The sequence below is a fragment of the Lactuca virosa genome, chromosome 2 (assembly GCF_052849685.1).
Source record: "Lactuca virosa cultivar CGN04683 chromosome 2, Lactuca_virosa_CGN04683_v6, whole genome shotgun sequence".
Taxonomy (NCBI): Eukaryota; Viridiplantae; Streptophyta; class Magnoliopsida; order Asterales; family Asteraceae; genus Lactuca; species Lactuca virosa.
Window position 1 is genome coordinate 282,683,151 of NC_136427.1, and position 6,704 is coordinate 282,689,854.

Sequence of the window (6,704 nt, forward strand, 5' to 3'; positions counted from 1 at the left end):
CAACACTGCTTCTGTCTCAAACCATGCTAGCTCCTTCTCTCTCATGAACCTGTGTGGGAGAGTCATCTTTTATGGCACTAATTTCAACGACTGGATTAGGAACATCAGGATGGTCACTCGCTATGAGGACAAGGAATATGTCCTAGACAAGGAGCTTAAGGAAATTGATGAGTCTTCTGCTACTCCTAAGGAGATCGCTATGTTTAGGACTCATGAGAAGGATGCCACCAAGGTGTCTTGTATCATGTTGGCCACCATGACAGCTGAACTCCAAAAGTCCAATGAGGACTTCTAACCTTTTGAGATGCACCAAGACCTGATGGAAAGATACCATCAGAGTGCTCGTCAAGAGAGGTATGAAATCATCTCTTCCATGATAACAACTAAGATGAAGGATGGTGAACCCATCACAGCCCACTTGCAGAAAATACAAAGATTTGTGGACCGTTTGCTAAAATTGAATGTGAACTTCGATGAGGAGCTGGCTATAGATATCATTCTACACTCCTTATGTAGCACCTGGTTCCTGGTATGCATTTTTTTAAGTGATTTTGAATTTTTGGCCTGGGACTCGGCGAGTTGAAGGCCCAACTCGCCGAGTAGAAGCGGGATGAGACGCGGGATTTAAGTGATGGACTCGTCGAGTCGGGTCCCGGACTCGATGAGTAGGCTCTGTCTGGACAAAACCCTAATCTGAGGGTTTGCACCCTATTTAAACAACATTATACAGCCTCCATCGCCCCTTTATGCTCCCATAAACCCTCCATAGCAAACCCTAAGTGTTTTGGTGCAAGATTTAAGGCTTTTGAGTGATTCTTGTGGGTTTTGACCTCAAGGAAGAAGGAAGAGCATAGAAGGATCAAGAGGGAACTGAAGGATTCGAGTTTTGTTCATCATTTGCAGTCTTTGAGAGGTATAAAGTCTGTACCTTGCTCTTTCATTTGATAGATCCCTTTTTGGGTAGATTTAGGGCTTTTTAAGCCATATGAGGTAGCCAACCATGATTGCAAACATGGTTGGGGGTAAAGACTTCGGATCTAGCACTTGGGGAGAGTCACAAGGCAGATTTGGGTTGCTTTTGCACCCAAGGAAGGCCCCATGCAACACTAGAGCCATTTTAGAGCCTTTTTTGGCTAAAAAGTCCCATGCATGCACGTAAAGTTTGTAACTTTACATGCTAGATCGAGCTTAGGGGCTTGGATCTATAATTTGGTCAAGTGTTGTACATCAGAAATCGAGGATTTAGGGTGTGGACGTTATCGACTCGGCGAGTCCGTTCTTCGGACTCGACGAGTCCAAGGCTCTGAGTCCCATATCTGTTGAGGGTCAAAGAACTCAGTTGGGTGTTAGAAGGGTTGTAGCAGGACAGAAAGAGTGACCCAACACATTGGATTTAGTTTAGACCTGGAGTTCATGGGACTCGACGAGTGCTAGAACAGACTCGGCGAGTCCAAGGCAATCTCCTTACGTTTGAAGATGAACTCGACGAGTTGTTCATACAACTCGGCGAGTCGAGGTCAGGACTTGTTCATCAGTTGAAGGTGAACTCGACGAGTTGTTCATACGACTCGGCGAGCCGGATGAAGGTTCATTAATGTTCGTAAAGAAGGGGAACTCGTTGAGTCATTGCCAAACTCGACGAGTCGAGTCGTGGATAAGGACGAGTAAAGGGAAGGGACTCGACGAGTTGACGGCCCAACTCAGCGAGTCGGGTCAACTGGAAGTTGACTTTGACTTGGACTTGGTTGGGGGTAAAATGGTCATTTTACCCTAAGAGTAGATATCAGTTTCTAACTGAGTATTTTGTGGGGATTGTAGCCGGAGGATTTCCGGAGCAGCAGCGGACGGAGGTTTCCCACACAGATTATCAGGAGCTTCTCGTACGAGGTGAGTTACCTTCCAGTAGGGGTGGGTCTAAGGCCACAATGCCGGCCCACCAAAGAGGGGTATTTAGGAGGTGATTGTCTTTGTGATAATTATCTTGGTCTGGTTACGTGCTTTGATCATGAGTTTTATCTGTATGATATGTTACCTGTATATTAGGGATTAGTTTCCCTGACATCGGTCCTTAGGACCGAAGGGTAGGTCAGTACCCGGATATGCCTGACTGTATGTTTATAACTTGTTGTTGTATGCTAGTTAGGGGGTGGAATAGTCCCCAGTTACCGGTTGGAAGATACCGATGACAGTTACCGGTTGAAAGATACCGATGACGATTACCAGTTGAAAGATACCGATGATGATTACCGGTTGAAAGATACCGATGACGATTACCGGTTGAAAGATACCGACGATGATTACCGGTTGAAAGATACCGAGATGATTACCGGTTGAAAGATACCGATGATATTGTATGGTATGTGGTATGATGGGGGAACTCACTAAGCTTTGTGCTTACGGTTTCGGTTTTGGTTTCAGGTACCTCTTCGTCTAAGGGGAAGGAGCCGACGGCGTAGCATCGCATCACACACACACACATGATTTCCGCATGGAGCTTTCTGGGATTGTACTCTAATATGTTATTATTTTATGACTTGGGTTTTCAGACATGATACATTGTTTATGAGATGATGTGTTTTCACAATATTTTCTTATGAATGTTTTTATGAGTCGGTTAATTAAAAAGAAATTTTTGGACCTGAAAATTGGGATGTTACACCTTACCTCCATGTTATGATCAATTTCGCATGACCTATCATATGAACAAGGAGGTGGTCACATTTAGCAAACTTCAAGGGATTTTGAGGACTGCTGAAAGTAGTCTCAAAGGTAAATCGATTGTTACTACTCCTACCACCGCCCCTGTTCTGGCAATTAGACAAGGGAAGGGGAAGAAGAGGAAGGCTCCATCTAAGAGCCGTAAGGGAAAGTCTCTTGATGGATTCTCTTCAAGTGGGACCAAGGTTGGTTCTGCTGCTCCCTGTACCATTCCTAAGGAAGCAGAGTGTTTCTATTGTCATGAGAAAAGGCACTGGAAGCGAAGCTGCCCCAAATACTTGCAGGATGTAAAGGATGGGAAGGTTAAACCCACCCATGCAGGTATGTATACTATTCTATCTAATAACTCAACACATTCTTGTTATTGGGTCCTTGATACAGGTTGTGGAATTCACATTTGTTTTGATTTGCAGGGACTAAAAAGAAGTAAGGATGTGGACCACAAGAAGTGTGTGGTGCATGCGACCGGCCGGGCTCAAGTAAGTTTTCCCCAAGATACTCATACTTGCTATGTTATGCTATATGGTTCTGATTCAGAAAACTGCATGCTAGAATAGGACTAAGGATCTAGGAGGATGCCTTGTGTGCCTGATATATGATTCTGAGAATTGCATGCTAGTTAGGGCTAAGGGTCTAGGGAGGATGCCTTATATGCCTGTGGTATGAGCTGTATTCTAGGACTGTTTAGTCAGCAGTAGGATAGCCTGATTAGGTTATGCCTGATACGGTTACTCGATGCATAAATGCTGTTGGCTTTGTGCTTAAGGGGTCCCGACTAACTTTACTAACTAGTGAGCGGATATTTATCAGTACTCGCAAGCTAGTTAGGGAAGGGAAGTAGGGAATCCTAGTCCAGCTGATGGCGGAGAGTAGGTCAAAGAGTGCCCTAGGAAAGCCTGGGATGAGGCTAGATGGAAAGGGATATTGGATAAGGGACCTGGTGAAGTCGAGACAGTCCTTGAGGAAAGTACGGATAGATGTGAAAGGTAGTATGGGCCCGTACTACTGGAAGCAAAGGATCCGTACTCGAATCAAGGAAGGTTGAGACAGAACCGGGAACCTTGGAGAGTGTGTTAGACCTCTCGAGAGTATGTATGATCCTGACATTTATGCGTGTATTTTCAGCTTGGTGACCACGCGACATGGAGCAGGAGGTTCCGGATTAGGATCAGGATCGGGCTCGGGTGCAGGATCCGGGCAGGTTGATGACGGGCTGCGCGAGTTCATCGCGTCTGAGATCACGAGAGGCATTCCTGAGTCGACCCCTGTCATTTTCGGGTCGATCAAGGAATGGATTGTTGAGCTGATGGAGGATCGCCTCCGAGCATTCAGGAGTGATATGGCGTCTAGCCAGGCGGGTACGCGCACACTGTCCTTCAAGGACTTCCGAGGGAGCGGTGCATCGGATTTCGATGGGGCGAAGGACCCCATTGCTGCCAGACGATGGATTGCGGACATTGAGTCTGCACAGTTGACTAGCTTCTGCCCCGAGGGGTCGAAGGTGAGGTATGCAGCAGGATGCGTGAGAGACAGGGCCAGAGATTGGTGGGAGTCGGTTGGTGACTCTCTGGGAGCCTCGGCTGTTGAGGCTATGACATGGCCGGATTTTGTGACCCGGTTCAGGGCTGAGTTCGCACCTGCGGTGGAGCTTCAGCAGTTGGCCAGGGAGTTCCTAGATATGAGGCAGACGACTAAGACAGTGGCGGAGATCACCGCCAAGTTCCGGGAGAGGGCGTTATTGGTGCCCCAGTATGCGGGAGATGAGGACATGAGGAGGACCCGCTACCATGACATGCTACGAGCTGACATTTGGGAGCATGTTAGTTTTTCAGCTTGCCCTACCCTGGATTCCATGATTGCCAGGGCTAGGGAGAGGGAGATTGATCTGGAACACATCCGGAAGAGGAAGGCAGCGGAGGGGCTGACGACGGGGGCTTCGGGGAAGAAGCCCAAGGGATCCGATGGTAGGCCGAAAGGCCAGTCAGGGCGGGGCCGCTGTGGGAAATGCGGTCGGTCACACGAGGGAGCTTGTCGCACTGGGCCGGGTTCAGGCTGCTACAAGTGTGGCAAGGTTTGGCATTTTGGCAGAGATTGTACTGCCTCTACTCCTGCGATTCAGATATCAGACCTGATTTGCTTTCATTGCAATCAGAAGGGCCATAAAATGGCCAATTGCCCTAGATTGACAGCAGCAGCGGCGCCGGCAGTGGCGCCGACTCCAGCGACAGCACGGGTTGTGGATGGCCGGAAGGCAGAGTTGGAGGCTCCAGTGGTTCGGAGCCGAGCATTTCAGCTGACTGCCGAGGAGGCACGCGCTGCACCCGATGTGGTGATAGGTATGATTTCTTTTTTTTGTATGCTGGTATGTTATGTCGCTGTGATTTTGATATATTATGTGCCTTGCTTAGGATCGTTCCATGTGAACGGTATCCCAGTTCAGGTGTTGTTTGATTCGGGTGCCACCCGATTATTTGTCTCTCTTGCGCTTAGCAAGAAGTTTCCTGAGTCGTCGGGCACGTTGGATTGCCCTCTAGAGGTCGAGATTGCGGACGACCGGTCAGTGCGAGCATCAGAGGTCTACCGAGATTGCGTCCTGCGGCTGTTTGAGGAGCGTTATCTGGTAGATCAGGTTCCCATACCTTTGCGGGGGAACAAGGTTATTATCGGTATCGATTGGCTAAGCCCCAATGGGGCAGTGATTGACTGTGCGCAGAAGTTGGTGCGGATCAGGACCTCAAGTGGGGGAGAGATGGTGATTCAGGGCGAGAGGCCACAGTAAGGACCAGCTTTATGTTCAGCAGCGAGAGCTAGGCGCTACCTCCAGCAGGGTTGCGCAGGTTATGTCGCCTATGTTATGGATACCCGGGAGGCGGGTGGGGCGACGGTGGGCGATGTGCCCGTAGTACAAGAGTTTGCGGACGTATTCCCCGAGGAGTTGCCTGGAATACCTCCGGAGCGACAGGTGGAGTTCATGATCGACCTAGTCCCTGGTGCGGCTCCGATAGCCAAGGCATCGTATCGGTTGGCTCCTCCTGAGATGCAGGAGTTGTCTACACAGCTGCAGGAGCTGTTAGACAAGGGATTCATTAGACCGAGTAGTTCTCCCTGGGGAGCCCCGATTCTGTTTGTGAAGAAGAAGGACGGGTCGCATCGGATGTGTATAGATTATCGGGAGCTGAATAAGTTAACGGTGAAGAACCGTTACCCACTCCCGAGGATTGATGACCTTGTTTACCAGCTACAGGGAGCGTCTTGGTTCTCCAAGATTGATCTGCGTTTAGGGTATCACCAAATGAGGGTCAGAGAGGAGGATGTGCAGAAGACTGCGTTCCGGACACGCTATGGCCACTATGAGTTTGTGGTGATGCCTTTCGGGCTCACCAATGCTCCTGCCGCATTCATGGACCTCATGAACCGCGTGTGTAGACCGATGTTAGACCGGTCTGTGATAGTGTTTATTGATGATATCTTGGTTTACTCCAAGACGCGAGAGCAGCATGAGGAGCATCTGCGAGAGGTTCTGGAGACTTTGAGGAGGGAGAGCTTGTATGCTAAGTTCTCCAAGTGTGAGTTTTGGTTGCGCGAGGTGCAGTTTCTCGGGCACCTTGTCAACCAGAACGGGATATCAGTGGACCCGGCCAAGGTTGAGGCCGTGATGAGGTGGGAAGTCCCGAGGTCTCCATCTGAGATTCAGAGCTTTCTGGGTTTGGCAGGCTACTATCGGAGATTTATTCAGGACTTCTCCAAGATAGCCGTGCCCCTGACCAGGCTGACGAGGAAAGCTGTGGTCTTTCGCTGGGGGCCTGAGCAGCAGTGTAGCACCTGGTTCCTGGTATGTATTTTATTCTAGTATCTTGCATTTTGGCCTTGGACTCGGCGAGTTGAGGTCCAACTCGTCGAGTCGGAGCGTATTGGACACAGAAGTTTAATGACCTATTCGACGAGTCCGCGTCCGGACTCGGCGAGTAGGCGTTGTCCGGACAAAA